We start from the raw sequence: 21,357 nt of genomic DNA on the forward strand, positions 1-21,357 counted from the left end.
TGATTAGGACCCCTCTATCTTACTGTTTTACAGACATTCATCAGCTTCCAAAAGACCTTTGACTCTAGCAGTACATCAGGACTCAGACGTTGTCATTATAGGGCACATGCACAGAGTTTGTTTGGCAGGCAGTTATTGTTCACGGAGTCAACAGTGTTATTACAGCACAAGCAGGCATCTATCAGAGTTCTCAGCACCATACCACTCTTAAGGAGGTCTCCTTATATGTGACAGCATGCCTGCGTGACACTATCATGACATCCATGTTAATAATCAGCATTTATCTCGAGTTCTGCATGCACCATAAAGCGCAGCTTTAATTCCATTTTGGGTTTCAACTAGGAACAAAGAAGGTGGGCAAAAGATGATGTCTTTTCTCATCTTTCTTCATTATCAGAATTGAGCACCATTCATTCATCTATCAACTGAATGTGACTTCTTTCTCGGTTTCCTATTTAATAAAAACAAGACAGAAAATATTTCCAGTGTAAAATAATTTCAGTTTCATTCCAGGAAAATGTAGAGTTAAATTCCCTAAAATTGTTCTTTCTTAACATATTCATTCTTAATCTCTTGAGGGGAAAAACAATATATTTATTGACTTAATAGTCAATAAAAACTCAAGTTGAATGCACTTTGAACTTGCATGTGACATTGTGAAAGTTACTGATATTAAAAGTTCATTAAAAGTCATCTATAGAAGACATTGAATAAAATTTCAGGGAAGGAAATAGTTTGAATTACTCTCTCTTTGAAGATCAAGAGAGTAAGTCAGCTCGACTGATAATATTAGATGATTTAGAGTCATGAAAAAGATCTATGAGAGCATGCATTAAAAATGGCATCACACCCCTCTGTAAGCCCGACTGACACAGGAAGTGATCTCAATCTGAAAACTTCCAGTAATTTTAGGGAGTTTATTTGGTAAATTTTAGTCTTATCCCTGATTCTGTAAACAGAAGACATTTAGAAGCTGTCTAATCTTCATTTGGGACAAAGTGTGGACTTCAAAAATCAAACACACATTCTTCTTATACAATAATCTCTTTGTACTCTAATTGTCATTTTTATTCTGAAAAATATCCTTTTGACTTCATCTACAGAATACTAGATATAGGTTCAGCCGTGTAAATATTAACAGTATTTCTAAAACTATTTAGTACATCACCGAAGTATCTTAATGGCAATAATACACATTTCTGCATTGAGGGGTCATATTTTGGATAGAACGGGTTATGTGCTCTTGTCCTTATATCACCTTAAAAATGATTTGTATACACTGACCTATATTTTCTGAGCTTCAATAAATGCTAAAAATGTGAAGGTTATGGATGTGGAGAATATTCTGAATAGCTATCAACAAGCTTCTCAAAAAGTTCTCGTCAACCAGGTGGTTAGGATTTGAATGCCTGATTTCTAAATGAGAAAATACAAACATCAGTGATATGTAAACCAAGTTTTAAGTTTTCTTAGCCTTTTCTATAAGCAAGTAAATGCCCACCTGTTCTCTGACAAACTTGCTTGTATTAGAGCACTCCATGCACTATTGAGGACAAATAATAGTATGATGCTTGAGCTACTATTAGGAAATGAAGTACAATTAAAGATATAAAGGCAATACACTGATACTTAATTTATGCCTCAAGGTGACAAACTCTTATAGATAAGATTATTCCATTGCAAACCTAACTTCCTTTGGTTAAGACTACGTCATGTTCAGTAATAATTGCTTTGTGATGCTACCTACATTATAAGCATTTTCCATATATGATGTTTTTAATCCTCAAAACTCAAGAGATATGCACTATCATTATTATCATTCTCATTATACAGATGAAGAAACTGAAGCATAGAGAGCTCAACTAAATTCCCACAATCTCCCAGCAAAGTAGTGGTAAAGCTGCAATTCAAATCCTGCCTATTGAGCTTCTTGAGTCCCCACTCTTAACCACAGGGCTTCGCTGCCTCTGAGCATTCTTTCTTTTGCTGGCCAGTCTTCTGCTTCTGTCATTCAGGGTTATATAAAGCTGTTTAAATCTTGGTTAACTTCCAAAGGGGATTGCATTCGTGAGGACCTAGTTCAAACTCCTTTCTCGTCTCCAAGTGCTCTCCACCACCACGAACAGATCCACTTCACCTCTCACTTCTTGCTTAATCAAACATTTCAGTCACTTAACTGCATCTTATGTTTGCCCTGTATGAGCCTGACTTGAAAGAAATAGCATTTGCTGCTATATAATCCAAGAAACATAGAGACAAAAATATATTTTCCCATCATTGTAATTTGTACTTTAGTTGGAGTCTAGAAGAAACAAGAGAGAATCGTTCCTTTTCTTTTCTTATGACTCTCATTTTGAAATGATTTTTTGTTGTTGTTGTTTTACATCATTATCTGGACTTGAGGAGTACCATCCTCCAACTTAGAGTGGTGAGCAGAACAGGGTAGGATGGGAGGTATCGCCAAAGGTCTCCGGGCAGCTGTGTCACATAAGAGTCAAAAGAGCCTTTTTATTTCCCTCTTTCTGACCAGGGCTGGCCCTTTCTCGCTGGGATACCACGGAGAGGAGAAATGGCAAAAGCCACAGCTTAAGGCGCATGCAATGCAGACAGAATAAATCCTAAAGGGTCTCATCTCTAAGTCAGTGGTGAACAGTGCCCTAGGGGGCAGACAGCATAGTAATGCAAAAACTCGATCTACTTTAGAAAACTGTTTAGGAAAAGAAATGCTGCACCTCAAGAGCGGGAACAAAAATGAAACCCCTCCAACCCAGGCCAGTCACGCCAGCTCGCCTCTCCCCCTCGATTTTCACATGAACTCTTTTTTACCCCTTGTATCCCGCAACCAAAATTGTTCTCTTTTCTTCTTACGCCTTTTCGTTCAGTTCATGAGACACAGAGAGTACATAAAGGCAAGTAAGTCGCTAGAGAAAGAAATCAACATAGTTAATATATTATTGAAATATCGTCCTAGTTAATATATTATTGAAAATGTTATTGCAAAGAAGAGGGCAGTCGGATGTGGCTTTATGTCTCATACCGGAAGAAGCAGAGACTGTGTCGCTCTTCCTGCTCGGTGAGCCAGGTGAGAAGAGCAAGCACTTCCCTCAGGGCAGAGAAGGAGCTGGTGGCTGAGCAACCCATCCCGGGGTCCAAGCGGAGAATCGGTGCCCTGCACTATGCACTGGCTGCCCAGCCAGAGCATCGGACCTGAGAGTGATAAGGCTGAGTGAGCGTCTGAACACTGCTGAAGGTCTGCAGGAGCAAGCCCCCGGCTCTCCCTTTGGAGATGGACGTCTTGCACTGGAGTCCTCAAATTCTGAGCCACACTGATAGAAAAGGAACACTTGTACTTTCCCAAAATAATTGACTATGGTTGGTTAAATTTGTCCAAGATGTATATTAAAAAGGAGTCCAGAATGATCTTACCTACAAAACAGACATTTCTATAAGAAATAAGTAAAAAGGGTCATAATTTTAAAACTCACTTTCTCTTGGATTTAACTTTGCTGTCTTAATCTTTCAGTGTAAAATATTTTGTCTCATGAATGTATGAACTTCTTTGATATGAGTGTGCTTGGCAAACTAAAGGAAAGAGAATCATTCTGTTAAAGAACCACAAGTACAGGAAGTGTTTTGATGAGAAAACGTTATAATTTTTATGTTACAGGAAGAAGTAAAATACGTTTAATTGTTCTAATGTTTTTAAAGATATTAAGTGATTTTGGTTCTGAGGTATCTTCTGAAATGCCTATATTTTTACTAGCATTGCTTGTTTTTTACTTCAGCATATCATTTCCTCATACATTAGATTATTAATATTAAATTGCTAGACAAATTTTATATGAATTTTTTCAGTTTACTTCTTAAATATTTGGGCAAAATCATAGAACATCTTAAATACTCTACACAATAAACATTATATAAAAAGCATTCAGAGTTGGAAAAAAGCATCATACATTTAAATTATAATCATAATGTGAATCGCAATTAATTCCACTTGATAGTTGTGAAAATTATAAAGTACACAATATTTCATGTATTTATAAAAGACTCAAATTAAGATTTCATCTAATTGTGTAATTGTGTAGTATTTATTTTCTTCATTATGATTTTCTAAATTGTCTAACTTTTATAAAGTATAAATGCTCTACTTAACTTTAAAAAATTAGCATAATAAAAAAATCAAACAAATAAATCCTTTGCAATATCCCTGCTGCCTTTGAAACCTTCAGAAAAGAAAATCCAAATTCATATTCAAAAAAGACACCAGACTCTCATTTTTGACAGTATAATGAACTGGGTCATACAGGCATTTTTTTTCCAATATAAGAGATATTTAGTAATAATAGACACGTCTCCCCCTTACGCACCTTAATAAACTTGGTTATAAACTTTAATTGCACAAAGTTGCATAAACCTTCCTTTGCTATGGTGTCTTATTCTAAATATTCTAAATAACAGGTTGCCTTGATCACTATTACTGCCATATAGCAGAATCCACCTAAAACCTAAATTGACTGGTGGCTTGCCTGTTTCATGTACCTTTACATTTATCCCTCCAATGGGACACTTCTGAAAAAAATAAAATTAGAACTCACACCAAACTTGAAATTGCCTTACCATTTCTTATTCTTCAAATAACTTGATAATAAATATTTCTTTTTAGCAAAAAAATTGTAGAAACCACAAATACACAGCTAGCTATTTATTTCAATCTACAATTTGCTTTCTATTTTAACTCTTCCATAGAGACTCACGTCCAACTCTCTAAAACGTGAGCAGCGAAATATAAATATCTCCTTTTTAAAATGAACAAATGATTTCGCTTCATCTTTTATTGTCAACTTTTCCTTTAAGTTTATCAATGGATTCCGACTTTTCTTTCTTCGTACACTTATTAAAATTGCAAAAGGATTGTCTTCCGATGTTGGCTGTCATTACATGACCCTATCATTGATGCAGGACCCTCTGTAAGAGTTGGCATCCAGAACAGCTTTCCATATCTTTCCACTTCATCAAGTCCCCATCATTTTCTAATCATACATGAGAGCATCTTTTTTCCAACTCGACTATTAAATTTTCTTTTCTTCTGTTCATATTTAATTCCAATATTATTTTAACTCTGAAATGTTGGCAGTTGTAGCATGCATATAAAAGCTATGTAAATGAAGCATTATTGTGAAGATAAGACATATAAAAAACCGTGCAGTAGCTATGCAGCCAAACCAGAGATGCGTGTAAGAGCAAGCACAGCATTTAAAAGAACTGGGAGTGGCCAATCTGCCTAACTTCTGATTGACAGCTCCACTACAAACTCTGAAAGTTGCCTTTACCTGTATAAATGAACATTGCTGGCTGACAGAGAGTGGTGTTATTTTGATGTTATACACAAATATTTGAAAGGGAAGTATTTGCAATACACTACTGCTCAAACTGAAGAACTCCCCTCAGTGAATAAAAGTATTTAGCAACCCTATCAATTGCTTTGTTATTATGCTACATAATTTCTGCTACTTTCTAATGGATCAGTGAAAATTACTTCTATTTTTATCTAGCCAGCAAATTCTAGTTCCTCTTTGCAAATGAGATGCCAGCTATTTGACATCATAAGAATAGTGTCATGATAGTTTTGGAGCAGATAATTTTCTGATGTTAATGATAGGACACCTAGTTCTGATCGACCCCAAGCTTTATTTAGTGAAAATATGCATCTGTATAGGAATACAAGGTCTTAGCAAATGCTCATTTAAGTATTTCAACATAAATCTGTGTTTGCTGTCTCAAAGTGTTAGAATTATCTCTTAACTTATGTGGGTACCATAAATTTTACTTCGAAATGTACAGGTACTCTCTTCTTCATACATTTGAGGTAATTATTGATTGGCCTAGGAAATGAACTCCAAAGTGTTCATTTAAACTCCATTCCCTCAGGAAATTAATATTTTCATAACAATTATAAAAATAAAATATTTTAAAATACAGAGTTGTATGTTTCCTCATCTCTCTCTTCTTTTCTGAAAAGTTTCTTAAGCATAGCCTAATAGCTGGCTTTAGTTTTTTTCTTTTTTTAATTAATATACCTTAGGTCAAAACATCAATTTTGGAAGTAGTAATTTCAATTTCCTTGGCAGAGTTGCTAAATAGAATTTTTATTGACTCTATATTCAACTTGTTAAGAAAAATTAGTGATATTAACAAATGGTTGTACTATGTACATCTCTATGTTAGGACAATAATGACTATCGTTCACAGGATGGATGTGAAAAACATTGAACAGTTTGAAATGATATGCATTGTTCTTTACCTTGAGATTTTGACTTTAAAAAAAAACCAACTTAAATGATTTAAATGCTTATTCAACCACTTTACCACTACCCTGAGTTTAAGTTATTTTTCTCCACTGCTTAAAAAAAAAAAAAGTCAGACAACCACATTAGAAACTAAAATAAAATATTTTTTCTTTTCTCTTTCCATTTCACCAGCTGTAGGCTAATATTGACTTGACCCAGTAAACTTCCTCATAGGCCTTTACTTAGGTCCTTTATACATGAGAACCTAAGTTATGTGAAAACTTTGGTCTAACGGAAATTGCTGAGCTTACTATTATACTACATTAATTTACTTGGCCCCATCATTGTGCCTGTTAATGGTAAATCTTTTTGTGTGTTATTATCAGTCTCCACTGATGGACCTTTTTTTATTCTTTATCCTTTCTTGCTCACTCTTCCAAAATTATTTTCATTCACTCTCAAATTTCCAAAGTTTATTGTCAAATTTTCATGAAAGCATTCCTCATGGAATGCAAACGTTATCTGGCAACCATTTAAGGATTGTATCATTAAATCACTTCTAAAATGCCACGATGAACCCCAGTCAATCTGTTCCCCCCACACTGTGTTCAGAGCTTGATGTCTGAACAAAATTGATTATACTGCCTCTCAGCCTAGGCTCCTCCAGCAACTCCTTGTTACATTTAGAATAGAGTGCCAAGATTGTTACTGAAACATGAAAGGCCCTTCAAAACACTACCTTCTATTACTCCTGACTTATACTATACCTTACTATTTGCAGTTACTTCAGATTATGAGCACTCCAGGCCATATTCCCATATGTTGTTTCCTATATGTGGAATGCCCTCCCTGAACTCCATCCTCACCAGTCACACCATGATTTTATAATTAATTTCTATGGATTAGCTTAAAAATTCCACTTCAATGTCATTAGCTATTAGCAACCTTAACTGATTCTTCTCCACATGAAGTTACTCCCTCCACCTTTTGTAGTTCCACAGCAATATACTTCATTTGTGTTGCTCATAATTTTGATTGCAATTATTAAACATTTTGTTCTCTTATATTTTATTGTAATTTCTATTAAATCCTCTATATTCTTCAGCAGCTAGCATAGTGCTTGGTAGTCTTGGTGGAGGGTGGGAATCTGATATGCCAACATCATTCATAGACCACAACTTCCACTGCCAAATCATTGTTGTCAGTTTCTTTCCTCTTTTAGTCAAAAGATGCATATTGAGTGAAAATTGATAATGAATATTTATTTCTTCTACAATTGATGGATATTTAACTCAATTATACCACTCCTACATCTCTTCTCACATAACACTAATTTTTAGTTTTTCAGTAGCATACTTTTATAACTTTAAATAACATGTAAATAACATGTTATAAATAACATATAAATTGCTTTATTTCTTGATTCATCAGTAAGCCAATTTTCTGACTCCTTCCAGTAAAAGATAAAGATGCCAGACTTCGGTCTTTCAATTCTCAAATTCAGCCATACGTGCTTTCCCTTTAATGAGTAATGGCATTTATGTTTTGTACTGTAAAGCATAATTATGTTCCTTAGCAGTTTTTGTACATAACAAAATATTGATGGTTATATTGCTATGACTATGTAAATATTATGTACTGCATAACCAATAATGTACTATAATTGCATTTCCTTTTGTGTACAGACATTGTTTTGCTTTGTTTTGTTGGGTTATGTGTTGTTTTTTTCTGGAGTTTCTACTTGCAATTTTTTTTTTGGTATTGATTACTTTTATTGTGTCCTTAAATTGTTCCAAATTCCCAAGGACAATATTAAATCTCTGGGATTGCCTTTTTTTCCTAGAACCTCCACCTCAATCCTGTTCCTATCTGGACTCATTGCTCTCCAGGCCTACTACACCACTGATAATCTTAAATCAACCCTTCAACACACTCCTGGAATCTAACTCTTTCTCTTTCCTGGTTTAAATGCCTGAAGTCTATCTTCCAGTAGCTTCTAAAGAAAGGGAGATAAATCTGCATGCCTTACAGACATCATAATATGTCTCTTTTAGCTTCAAGTATGATGGAGAGATTAACTGGGTATGTAATTCTAGATTTAAATTATTATTTCTCAAACCTTCTAAGTTATTGCTGTACTAATTTCTAGCATCTTATTACACAAATGTGTAGTTAATGCATATCTGTTATTCGTTGCTTTTTAGATGAACTATTTGTTTCTTTTAAGACATTTTTAAAGTCATTATGTTATCTTGGGTGTTGTGAAAACTTCACAATTATGGTCTAGTTTTTTTTTCATGCTTTATTCTGGGCATTGATCCTTCTGTATAAGGAAACTGTCTTTCATTATATCTTCAATTTTGCTATTGGATTTTGCCCTACCCTTTGAAATTTTCATGCTTATGTGAAGTCCCCATGCACATGTATTAAAATTAAATTTTCTCCTGTTAATCTGTCTCTGGTAATTCATTAGCCCAACTAGAACCTAGAAGGTAGGAGGAAAAGTATTATATATATATACTTTATTTAATATATATAAATATATATATATATTTCTTCCCTCTGTGCTCTTTTAATCTGCTTCCTGAGTGATTTCCTTGCCTTTATTTGTCAAAACATATATTAAAATTCTAATTCCTGCCATCATATTGCATTTCCAAGACCTCTTCACTTAGAGCCACCAGTTTGAGCAAAAAATAAATAATTGAAAAATGAATCTACTTAAATGTTACCATTTAGTGTAATAAAACATTACAATACTTTATAGAGCATAAGAAAATTTCTCACTTAAAGTGTAAGTAGAATGATCATCATTCATATTAATTATTTTTTAATTTGATATTGCTAAACAGCAATAGACTAATTAAGTAAAAATAACATCCGAATAAGTTAGCCTTATAATCAGAATTTTAATGCAAAGAATACATTGGAAATGTGTTGCTACACTAAGATTTATTTGCTTCATCTAAAAAATGAAAATTAAATATTTCATAGCCCATAACTTATGGGAAAATTAATATATTTATATTTATGAAGAATTAAAGATTTTTTAAAAGCCTTTATCTTTATTTCACTTAAACTACACAATTATATGAAATCAAGCATATAAAACTTTGCAAATCTTATGTTCGCCAAACCAGTGACACTATTTGGATATTGAGCTAGTATTAAGTAAGGAAAGATTTTAAAATTCTAGTGACTTTGAAGCTAAAATTTCCATGATGTTTCATATGTAGGTATGTGTATCCAATTTATATTCAACATTAAGAAATCCCTTCAACTCTAACTTTATTTCATAGTTTATTTTCTACCTGTTTACAAATTTGCTCTCTCTAAGAAAATTTTAAGAATGTGAAATCAGAGAAACGGGTGTTGATTAGATTATGATTCAAGCCAGATGCCCAAAAGTTGACACTGTATTTTTTAATTATATTCAGTACAGAAATAGATAATGTTATTCCTATTTACACTAGTTCATATTGGCCTTTAATCATTTGTTTATCTATGAGACTATTGATTGCTGCTCCAGCCAGAATAGCAGTGACACAGTGGTAAGAAGAGAAACAGTGTAATTCTGTGCTGTTGCTGTTCCCAGTGATGAAACTATAATTCACAAAGTGATAGATAACAGAAGGTAATTTTATGGTTACTAAGAATGAGTTTGCATTTGTTTGTGTAGTTACTATATAAATTTATAGATGCATTTTGTTTGTATCGCATTTTAAATTTTAGTGGCTGAGCAGGAAGAGGATTGAAGTCGTCCAAGGAGTGTGTTCATGAACTCCTTCTTTAGCAGCCACTTGTAAAGGTGAACTGTAATTCAACATGAAATAGGTTCAGAATGTTCCCACAAACTCATTATAAATCAAGTTGCTTCGAAGGTATGGTGTTATTAAGTTTGTTTTTTGATTTTCTCTTGCCCTTCCTCCATCATTTCATCTAGAAGAAGAGTTTAAAGGCAGGAAAAGTAATTCAGCAAGGAACCACTTTTAGCAGCTGAAATAAAAAGTCTTGTTAGGTACATTTCACTAAAACAGAGATGCAGTTCCAAGCGCCGGAGATTTTTCTTTTTTTTTCCATATCATCGACTGACTTTGTCATCTGATATCTGGCCAAAGTCTGATAACAAAGCAGTTAATTTATGCACACAACATTAGACTTGTATTGTGGAAGCTGTAGATTACTATTGTAGGCGTCCAAAGATAATGATGAACCTCAGTTGATTCCAACAATAATGCCGCTGGTTGCCTCTTATGCATTAAGGCAAGTTAAAATATGTCAAGAGTTATAAATGTTTACTTATTTATTCTGGCATAGATGCTAGAAAATCATTTTACTATATACCATTATATTTTTTTATGTTATGGGAAATTTTAAGTCTTATTTACAATAAGAAGTAGAATTGAACCCGGTAAGTGCAGGCCTAAGTTTACACTGAGAGAATTACACCTACATTATACTGGTAGATCCTTTCAAGACTATGAATCACTTGGGGACAAGTAGTTATGCCTCATACATTATAATGACTGGCACCCCCAGTTGATTTTCAACATATGTATATTGAACAGGACTGGATTAAACTTTGAGAAACCTGTTTTATGTAATGAATGGTTTTCCCTAGAGCTTCTTAAATTCTCTGTGCACATTCTCACCTAGTAAACAAACTATCTCACTCTGAGTCATTCTCCACTATTAATCATCCCAGAAATTGGTTTCCCCTAGATTTTCCAATCCGTCTGCCAGAACTTGGCATAAAATAAGTACTAGGTAGTTATTTACTAAACAAATAAAAATAAATAAAAACATTGTGTAGCCATAAAGTATCAGAAATCTAAGAAATTAGAGAATAGGAGAATTATACAATGTAAAAGCTTCATCTGAAGCATGAAATTCTAACATTGCCCATTCAACTAATTATTCAAACACTCTGTAAAAGTAAAGCTAAAAAGATTTCCAATTTCAGCAAGCCTTTTGGAAGATCAAATGGTTAAGTGACTTTACATTAAGATCCAAAGAATAAAAGTGATATATAAGTGCAAAGTATATTAGAAAACAATCTGTTTAATAAAATTAAACTAATCGAACACATATTTATTGACTATTACAGCCTTAGCCTGTGCTACATACTTTAGGACATTTTTTAAAAGCAATGCAGCATTCCATGTTTCTAGAGGCTTTTAAAATAGCTATAAGGGAATAATCTAACAAAGCAATTAGAGATCAATGATGGATTAAACTACATTATAGCCAAAAGGGACTAATCACTCCTCTCTAAATATACTCAACATTTTCTACCACCCTACAATTACATATGTTGTTCCCCATATCTGGATTGCCCTTGCGTTCATTTCTGCACATTCCAAAATCTACTCTTCCTCATAGCCTACTTCATGCTACCTTATTCTGAAGCTGTTTCTAGTCGTATTACTAAGAATCACTGTGTCCTTTCTCCACGATATCACTACTCATCACCCACACTTGGTATAGTCTCCTTTACATCACAGATTTGCACATTAACTCTTCATACTGAGTCTGAAAGCTCCTTAAAGATCAGAAGTTAGGTATTTAAAAACACTAAGTAGTGTCTGATACATAGAAAAACTCAATAATAATTTTTTGTTCTTCTTTCTTGTTTCTTTCTTTTACTCCCAACAGTGCTTTAAATTTAGTAGGTATTTTAAAATAATTGATATTGAATGACATATATTAGGTATGATAGAAGTTTGAAAATTAGCAGAATTAAACTAAAAAAGAAAAATAGGAGTGCAATGATTAAAGATCATTTCATAAAGTCCAACTTCAGCTGGAATTCAAGGAAGAGTGGAAGATATACATAAGTGACATGAGAAATAATAAACAGGATTTGCAAAAGCATGAAAGCAGGAGGGTATCAGTGCAGAGGACTAGAAGGTCAGAACTATTTAATGCTGCATTTTAGAAAGTCACCAGAAATATGATTGAGAGATGGGATGAGGTAGCTGTTAGAGGAGGCTGATAGCCTGGCACAGAGCTTTTAACAGTGAGGTAATAGAAAAATATCACAATCTCATAATCAGAAGAGAGAAAGAAATCAGGATTTTAAGCTTAATGTGGCAGCAGAGTACAGCATAGTATAGAAAAAGAACAGATTGGATATAAACAGCTAAAAAGTTGCCATAGCAATTAAAAATAAAATAGTGAGTTTCTAAATTAGGGTTACAGCCATGTAAATGGGAAGTTTAGAGACGAGTCTGAAACATGAGATAAATGGAATATGAGATAAGAATATCAGATAAGGACTTGGTGACTCTGTATACAGAACAGTGATTTCCTGTCTTTCAAATTTACTATCATGTAAAAAATTTTATAGGACTGACACAGTTTTGTCAAATCTTATTTTGTCAAGTAAGAACATTAAAATAATAAAAGCAACATCTACCACTGCCATTTTTTCATGAAGGAGAAGTTATTTGAACATTAAAATGTGTTGAGGACTTTCTACATTCTCTCCTATAGGTCTTTGCTAGTGGTCTTGATTGCCTTGGAGTGGTCCACCTACTCTCTTTGAAACGTCATCCATCTTTCAAGACCACCTCTAGAATCACTTCATGAAGCTTTTCAGGATAAGTACAGGTAGGGACAATTGATTGTGCTTTTTTGCCCTTAATGCATATCACATTCTTCCTCATATTAAATTTATTTATTTTTATAATTTTTTTTTTATTGCAAGGTAAGTTCTTTAAGGACATTCACCTTATATTATTCCTCATCGAGTAGCTGGCACAGGGTAGGTGCTCAAAAGACATAAAGGCTAAACAACAACTGAAGGGCTTCTAATGTCAGACACTAAAAGCAGTGTTGGCACTGAAAGAAATGAGAAGAAGAGCAGGTTTAGAGAGGAGGTGACATGTTGGATTTTAAGATATGGAATAATAACTGGAATAACTGGAATAGTAACAGGAAATATTAGTAATTAGGGGTATGAGTGAAATTTTAGACATTAAGCTATGTTAAGGAGTTACCTGCATAGAGGAGATCATTGAAATAGATACTATCTTGCTGGAATAGGTCTAAACAGAAAAAGAAAGAAAATATGGCAATAATTTTGGAGACCATCCATAATTAACAGGAAGAAAGATAAAAAGAAATTGGTGAAAAATATGGAAGAGAGGAAAGTAGAGAGAGATCAGCAGAAGGCACTGTCCTCAGAGGCAATGAAGGACTGGGCTTCAAAGCCTGGAGGTCAGGACTCAGAGTCGCCCTTTATAATTTGTACATGCAAATAAACAAAAATTAACAGTACTAAAACTGAAGGCAGACTGACAATCGCCATTAAGTTACGTTCTTGAGGGAAAAAATCAAGTAAGAGTACATGATTTGTTGGGATGTTTAAGAAAAGAAAGATCTATACAACAGCTACAAATTATAGAGTGAATGCTTCATAACAGTATGTCAATGAAAATAGTTCATCAAGAAAGGTTATTTGCAATTCCAGTTAGATGTAGATTAATTTATTTTTCATTCCATTTTTAACAAATTCACATTAAAGAGGCTCTTTTGAAGGCATAACTTGTTATTTTTTAATAATTTATTTCGGAACTTTAAAAATTAATAATATTTGCACAGGGCTACTTTATAATCACAATATGGGACTTCAAGGTGTGAATTATGATATAATAACTCATAACTTGTACATTTCAACAAGCACTCATCCTATGGCCTCATTCTTAGCAAAGCAAAAAGGTATGAATTATTACATAATAATTCATGCTTTGTCACATATTATTACTTAATTATAGAGGAAGAGGAGAATTTCAACTAATTTCAGTCTTGAAAAAAAATCTAACATTTTATCCTTAAAAATGAAAATAACGCAGATGTTTATTTGACATAATCAAATCATTTTAAGCTTTTTTCTATTCAGACCACTCTAGGTTAACTTTTTATAACACTTTTGTCCTTCTACTTCTTGCAAATTTCAGGAAATCTCTAATAGAGAAATTGAAAATCTCAACATAGGTCTCTAGTCTATATTTCACAGAATTATCCATTTAGGTCTCAAAAGGAAAGAGCTATATTACTTCAAAAATGATTCAAAGTATTACAAAGAAAAATAGAAATATTACTTTTTAACATAAATGAGCAAAAAATAAGGGAGTGAAGAAAAAAGGAAGGAAGGAGGGATGGAAGGAAGGAAGGAAGGAAGGAGGGAAGGAAGGAAGGAAGGAAGGAGGGAAGGAAGGAAGGAAGGAAGGAGGGAAGGAAGGAAGGAAGGAAGGAGGGAAGGAAGGAAGGAAGGAAGGAGGGAAGGAAGGAAGGAAGGAAGGAGGGAAGGAAGGAAGGAAGGAAGGAGGGAAGGAAGGAAGGAAGGAAGGAGGGAAGGAAGGAAGGAAGGAAGGAGGGAAGGAAGGAAGGAAGGAAGGAGGGAAGGAAGGAAGGAAGGAAGGATGGAAAGATGGAAGGAAGAAAAGAAGAAAAGAAGGAAGGAAGGAAGGAAGGAAGAAAAGTCAGATTAAAATATGAATTTTTATTAACTATGGTGATTTTCCGATAGTTTTTAAATAATAGAAAAATTCTTCCAAGATAATACATAATATACTTGACTATAATCATTAGAAAACAACATATATATTTTCCTAAAATAGATATAAATATTCTCTCAAGGGTATATCACAAATATTCATCATTAAATGATACTGAAATTTTATTTTGAAACCAAGGCAATGAAATTATTTATTCAATGCTTTCCCTGGTGTTAAATTTTTTTTCTGCCCTTATGAAGCTTACTGTATAGAAAGGAAGAAGGAAAAATATTAGAAATACTAGATCTGAGACAAATAGCAGTTCAATAAAATAGCTGACATACCAAACAAATACTACCAAGTAGTAGAGCTCTAATCCCTCAGATGTGTCACTAAAAAAAAATAATATATTTAAAACTTTGTGGGGCCTGTGTGTTAAAAAAAAATTAATAAAAACTCAGAGAGGAAAAGGTCATATACATGTAGCAGAAATCACTATGCCATGATGCTGACTGATAGGTCTGTCTCTATTACCACTAATCAATCAGTCAATGAATTAATGTTTAAATTGTATTCCACAAACTTTATCAGATGCTATTCTTTTCTCTTACTGTTTCTATGATCTCCCACTTTAATTTACTGTTTTTGGGTATTTTTGTAGCTTAGAGTTAGAAGTAGTGAGTATCAATGACTTAAGACCTGGAGATCTCATACATTCAAATTTTATAGAAACTTTTCAATCAATATAAAGTTTTGTGGTGACACCACTAAGAAAACAATAGGATAACACAGGGAACAAAGTCATGCTTAAGAGCCACAGACTTGCCTGACTTACCTTGAGGTTTTATTCTAAACCGTTAACACTTTATAGCAACTCTTTCTCTCCTAAGGAATACGTTGGCCTCTCCTGTTTTGGTGTAATGTTCCAGTGATGGCTATATAATCTGCCAGTGTACCTCGAAAGTAGCGAAACAAGGTGAGTGTTTTCAATCATTTTTTAAGATCTCTGATGATATAGCACCACAGCATGGTGTCAACCCTCGGTCTTTTTCAAGCTGGTCTAAACTCAGTTCATCCTGTTGTCTGAGTTTCATATATATATAATGGCATGCCCATATGGTCATAAATGACCAAATCACAATAAGAACCAGGATAAATGTTCTTAAATTGTTTGTTATGCAGCCAGTGCTTACATCAATTGACTTAAATTAGGATTAATTGAATTATATTGTAATTCTTGCTATAAATAGGACTCTGATATTAATCGCTCATTTAATGTTTTATGTAGGTTTTGTTTTAGTTAGGTTATGTTATGCAAAATTAATTTGTATTTTTTTTGGTAACACAGATATCTAAGATGAAGCAGTTTATTCACATAATCACATATCTCTTCCTTATATGATGTAATTATTTTTTCTAGAATACTCATAAAATTATTTTTAATGTTTTATTTAGACAGAAATTTGAGAAACTTAAGATAATCAATGTGGCCATTGCTTTGCTTAAATTCTATGTTTATGAATGCCTTAAAATGAAAGCTTCTTTAAAGAATAAGTTATTCATTTAATGAGAACAATAAAAATAAGATATTTTTCTTCATAGAATTAGAGAAATTTCTAATTAGTTTTCTGATTTGCTGAAGTCTGGATATCTTTTAATATTTCCTGGTTCTAAGTGAAATATAGTTTTATATAATCTAGTTAAAGAGCTATGAAAAGGGGCTAAATACCACAGCAATAAGCAATAAAAAAAATTTTTTTTAAAGAAAAATAAGAGACAGAGCAGTGAGAGTTCACCTCAGAATGGCAAACATTGGATAAGGAAAGCAGATTGCTAAAAGTACATTAAAGTATGATTATACATTGTATAAGGATACTTACTATTGCCATATGTTTCTACGCTTTTAGTTGCGCAAGATACATCACAGACGTCCCTACTAAATCCTCCAATTTACATACAAAATTAAACTCAGTGCTGGACCCACACTTCACATGAGAAGTTTCCCTCTCACAGATGTTGGAGAAAAGATCTTATTTTCAGAGCAGAACTGTGACTTCTGGGGATTTGGGGAGGACTAGTGTCACAGATTCCAAAGCTGCTTAATCCCAATGTCTCTCATACCCACCTGAGGCAACTCTTTGCTTCCTAACTCCTTGAAACCAAACTCTGAACACGCTGAAATGGTAGTTTACCTGAGGAATAAACTAGCAAGCTAATCTGCAATATCAAAGGTAAATTAGAGGAGTGACAAATGTTTGGTGATTTTTTTTGGTATTTCTTGAACATATAGAGAAAACAACCAATTTGCTCTCAGTGAGAAATAAACAAAAAATATAGCTCATATTCTTTTATCTACATTTGTCCGGCTTCTTATTTTGTGCTATTTAGATTTTTGTGGTTATTTTTCTGTTCATGCGTTACCACCTAATAGTTTTAACCTAGTATTTAATGTCTCTCATAGAAGAGAAAAATAATTCTTGCCAGGATTCTTTTTGTTCTTCACTCGAAAAATAAAACTAACTTGTTAAAGAATAAAATCCTAAATATGCTTCAATTAGCAATAGCTAACACTTTTTGAAATTTTCTCCGTAAAACTTGTTACTTCATAAGTGCACGTGGTATTTATTTTTTGAAAAGAGCTATGAAATCAATTATTTCACAGTACAGTAGCCTATATTCTTATATTCTAGCTAAAATTTAGCAAGGCGTTTTGTTACAACCTTATAAATGTCTGCCCTTTTAACATGCCGTAAATGCATTTTAAAATTCGTGCTAAATTCTGGTTGTAATAGGGAAGAATTAATGCTTTCTATTAAATTTAACTTTTGCTGAAACACTCCTACATCAGCTAAAGCTCAGAGTTGTAACTGGAGAACTAGCTTCTATAGCAATTAAGGAATAAAATACCTGACTTTTATAATCCATCTTTTGTTCGGAGAAATGCCTGTACTTAAAGCAGTATGGTGCTAGACAAGGGCTTGTGACCACTAAATATTTAATTTCATCGAAATCCATCCATATTCTCTGCTTTGACCATCCTGTTACTGGATAGATATTATTTAAACAAACAGGAACGTTTCAAATAAGTGAATACTCGAATTGTTTAGGTGATTATACCATACGTCTTCTCAAAAACCTACTACACTCCTCACAACACATAGATACAAATTCCTCAGCAGAACTCGCTGGTCTATCCACCATCTTCTAAATCCATACTCTAAATTTAGCCACCTTCATCCCTTTTCAAAAACTTCTGCCTGCTCCTAGAATATCTTTTTCTCCTTATTTGTTTAAATTCTACCAGTTCTTCAAAGTTCGTTTTAAATGCAAAATAATCAATGATTTCCCCAACTATGATTAACTTTGTATCTTCAGTGTAGCTCCAGTCCCAGTCCTTCTTCTAATGGCAAAATTTATGTGAGTGCTTATTTCTTACCTCACACCACTCCCAAGACGTTAAAAATCTGTTCAATGGGAGCATAATTTGAAATATGTTTTTAGGTTTTCTCTATAGTTCAGTGACGAGGACATAGCAGATGCTCAATAAATATTTACAGATTTGAGATAGATGATGGACAGTCCCTCCATTAGGCCCAGATAAGAGAGACCGCTGCCCTGAATGGACCTCATGCTTGATGGAGTCCTGCATATCACAAACACACATGCAAAATTAAATGTATTAAAAAGCACAAGGGCACCTCTATCATTGGTATCTATCATTTAATATTGGCAGAGCACAACTCATACATAGTCTTAAACATCTTCTAAAACTTCTGTATCTAATACAGGTCAGACTCCTTAGAAATGCTTTTTTGTGTTTCTTTGCCCGGTGTACTCAAAATATAAGACAACTGTGTTACAATGCCCTAAATTTTGTAAGTTTTGCTGCAACCTGTCACAGAAGCACTTGGGTTACAGAGACGACATATTAATTAATTTAGATTCTTCCTCTCAGAAAGCATGAATACGATAAATCCTTACATGGATAGTGTTAGTTCCTAGTAGTGCCCACCAGCCATTTTCTTGTTTCTCTTTGTATTAAAGCTAATGACATTTATGAATTAGCATAGTATTTGCAATAGTTGGAACATGGCAGCTGAAAATATTTTGCCATATTAGAAATTCATAATACCCTTAAATCTGTTTATATGTAAACATAATACCAATTATTTACATTGACTATTAGATGGTCGTTGAACACTAGAATTAGGAATTATTTTATTTGAACAAAAATAATAAGATTTAAATAAATTTTTAAAATGTTAAATTGCTACTTTTATATGACAATAAGCCATCTTATTAATTTATACCTCTAAGAATGTTTATATCAAAACTCTTTGAGACAGAAATTAATTTCCCACGAGAAATATGAATATCAATAAACCTAAATCCTCCCTGTTAGCTAAGTAGTGAGTTTATATTGTATGAAAAGTACCGTAAGGATAAATGAAATTAAGATTGAAGATTAGTGAAATGCATATTAGTCTTACTTTCACCAGCATAGAAACTACTGATGTAAAGATAATTTCCAGGCAGAAATAAGTAGAGAAACAATCAAAACACATGAAAATAAGCATGAACTGTATTTGATAAAGGATACTGGATTCTAGCCTATGTGTGACAAGACAAAGTTAAAAGGAACCAGGTTAATTAAGCAGTAATGTAACATATAAATAATCATATAGGTCAACTGAGCCTCTGACAACTGAGCCTCTTCTCTTCAAGTGTGACTACAAAGAGGCACAAAGGAACTTTGTTGGGGTGATTTAATATTCTATATCATGACTGTGGTAGTGGAATCAAAACTCATCTGATTGTATACTTAAATTTGGTGAATTTTATTCTGTATAAATTATACCTCAATAAAGCTGACAAGGTAAAAAAAATAAAATAAATGACGTTGGATTATTATCTTTTAAAAATTCTGACAACGCTTTATATGGTAAAAGTATTAATAAAAACATAGTGTTCAAAATAAAGATTAAAACCTGGGAGGAAAAAAGTGTTAAATTGAAATTTTCAGCTTATTTAAATGCTTTTGTTTTATTGATACCTATTAATAATTTGTATTTTTTAATCAATAATTTTAAATAACTAGAAGAATATGTTTTTAACAATAAATTAAATACTTTTATTTTTTAATTTTACCTTTTATGTAAGTATATTTTTGTAAAAATAAATTCAAATTTTATACATTTTAGTGGTGGCTGCAGTGGCAAAATTTAAAGGTTTTTCTTTGTGTGAATTTTGTATTTGTTATTTTATATTTTATTTTGTGATAAAATATTTATTTCATTACTTGAAAATATGTATAGAAAAAACACATGTATAAAAATTAACATTATTTAAAATTTAAATGAAGACTGCCCCATTCCCACTACTATTAATATTTTGGCGCATAGCTTTCCAATTTTCTCAACGTGTTTTTGTGAATTTACAAATATGTATGCATACCAGCACATAAACATTTTTTAACAAAAAATCGAATCATAAAATATACACTCACCTGCAACATAATATATCTAAATCTCCAAAAGCAAAATTTAAAGGGAGATTTTTGAAAAAAAAAAAAAAGAAAAGTTTATTTTAACTGCTTTAACATTCTGTAACTACATCAGAACATAATATTTTGATATTAAATTCATTCGGTTCTTTTCTTGTCTTTTGGAATCGACCATAGTCTAGATTTTTCTGAAACTGAATTCAATTACTAACACACTTCCACAGTAGTCTCAAATTACTCATTTTTTGAAAAGTAACTGACATTTAGAAATTGACACTCATTTTTGGAGCACCATAAATTAAAACCCTAAAATAATCTAAAAACTAAAAAAATTAATTCCCCAGTGATCATGACAATGCCTTGTGAAGTCAGTAGCTCCCATAAGAAAATCAGTGGACTTTAGATAGGGGAATAGTATAAATTTTCCATTTTGAATGAGAAGGAATGGTCATTTTCTAGTCTAAAACTCTATCTTACGTCCAGCCAATGGCTAAACATGGCCACAAAACACAGCAGAGGAGGGGAAATCCATGAAAAGCAAATGTTTAGGTTCTCCTGCAGTCCCATCTTATTTCCACCACCAAAAGAGAAAGAAGATAAGAACATCTGTGGACAGCTATTTCCAAAAGGAGGATTTCACTCAGAACTCCCTTCTGCATTTAATCAATTGCATATGTTGTTTATTGCTCCACCACTGTGAACATTATCGCTTAATTAAATTGCTTCCCTCTTTGGCTATCAAAAAGGCCACATCTCTTTAAAGCCATATTTTATTTAGTTAAAGTTTGTTTTATCATCTACAAAAAGGATTATTAAATTAAATGGGTGACTATTTCAGTTCAAGTTAAAATCAATAATATTTAGGTGGGCCTTAGGTACTAAGTTCTAAAACTCTATGTTTTTCACTTTGCTGCAGATCTATATCTAAACATCACTGACGGTTCTTTCTCCCATGTTCATCTATGATTTATGACTGTTCTAGCAGGTGGGACGAAAGCTTCAAGGCCTCTTGCAGTGTTTAGGCTTCTAACAATCAGAGGGGTTTTCATTTCTCACTCTTTTT

The sequence above is a fragment of the Pteropus alecto genome, unplaced genomic scaffold, assembly GCF_000325575.1.
Source record: "Pteropus alecto unplaced genomic scaffold, ASM32557v1 scaffold72, whole genome shotgun sequence".
NCBI lineage: Eukaryota > Metazoa > Chordata > Mammalia > Chiroptera > Pteropodidae > Pteropus > Pteropus alecto.